The 1,532-nt window shown below is 35.8% G+C and overlaps 1 protein-coding gene across 1 annotated transcript in view; it reads left to right on the top strand.

Annotated features, from left to right (window-relative positions):
* The window catches only part of SHTN1 (shootin 1), a 95,398-nt gene that overhangs the window by 33,908 nt on the left and 59,958 nt on the right, over nt 1-1,532 (top strand). The window lies entirely within an intron of this gene.

The following is a 1,532-nucleotide window of genomic DNA, read 5'->3' as shown; positions in this document are numbered from 1 at the left end:
TACACTGTGATGTCTTCTGTCATGCCAGGTGTGTGCAGGCATGTTTTGGGGTCATGGAAGAGGAGAAACAAACTTTGCTAATTCAACTCAACTCAATAGAAGCAATAATTGATGTATTTTTAGGTCACACTTCTGAGTTCTCCGAGTCAATAGAAAAACTTTTATTATGGAAAATGTCAAGCTTATACAAAAGTGAGGAAATAGTATAACGAACCACCATGTGCCCAGCATGTTACCAACTCATGGCCAATCTTCTTCCTTCTGTGTATCCACTCACCCACGCTCATTGACTTCAGATTATTTTGAAACTAAGTCCGGTCATCATATCCTTTATCTGTAACTATTTCAGTAAGCATTTCCAAAATACTAGGATTTTTAAAACATAGCTGCAGTGATAGGGTCATTTTATTTTAAAGCTCATCCTTTTTGTTTTTTTAAACCTTCATGTCATTCAAATTATAGGTGGTGTAGGTGCAATGGTCATGGATTGTTGATATTGTGAGGCAAGCCTGGATTTAGGACCGTAGGCAAATCATGAAATGAACAATCAGAGAGTTTCAAAACGTTTATCCTCTGAAAGATGCAAATAAATGTGTATGTTAAAGAAAGTTTTTGTGTCATGTGACGTGACTTGTGGTTTTGTCAATAGGGTCCTACTTCTTAAAGGTATACATGCTCTTTGAAGTATTTCCTCCCTTTGAATCTAGGAAATTGCTAAGAAGGGTTCTCTGATACCAGTTTAGCACGGGGATATTATTTTAGACTAAAAATTAAAGCACGATTTTTAATTCGTGCCGTTCCCTCTTAAAGGAAGAAGTAAAAACCCTACATGATGGAGTATTCCATAGCAGAACTGGAGAAAATGTGGGCTAGCGCTACCTCGCTACGTTTATCAAGTTAAATTATAGGGAAGCTTTTTACAAAATGTTTAGAAAATACGTGTTGTTATTTCTTTTTTGCTAGGCCTAAACCTTATGACTGTGGAATAATTTTTCTTACTCTTCCCAGGAGCAAGAATGTTATTGAATAAAAAGCCAAATTCCTATGAAACATGCAGAGTGTTTATGTTTTTGTTATGATAGTGGAAATACCAGATTGTGGCAGAAGATGTCAAGTAGTTAAGGGCTAAAAATTCAAAGTAATATTTGATGTTGTAAAAAAAAATTGTATAGGTTTCTTTTCTCTTTCCTCTACATTTTTTGAAGAACCTACCTTGTAAATATAGTGATAAAGTGCCAGGAATATTAGGATTTTAAGGAAATAATAGAGCCCATTATTTAAACTACAATATAAAAGGCAATTATATTGATGAAGAGCTACATGGGCTTTGTGTGTGTGAATAAACTTGGTCTGTGTTCAGCTTCTATTTGTTCTTCTGGCATAAACACATATTGTGTGTGATTCCAGTTTAATGGGGACCCGTTTGTATGCCAAGCAGCTGCATTTTAGGACCTATTGCGTGATTTCATAGCTCTCTGAAAATTGGTTCTATTCAGAACAAGAGATAGAAGAGGAGGAGGGGGTGTGGAGGG

The sequence above is a fragment of the Myotis davidii genome, unplaced genomic scaffold (assembly GCF_000327345.1).
Source record: "Myotis davidii unplaced genomic scaffold, ASM32734v1 scaffold72, whole genome shotgun sequence".
Lineage (NCBI taxonomy): Eukaryota > Metazoa > Chordata > Mammalia > Chiroptera > Vespertilionidae > Myotis > Myotis davidii.
The sequence above is the reverse complement of the archived record's forward strand: the minus strand, read 5'-3'. Positions and strand labels throughout refer to the sequence as shown.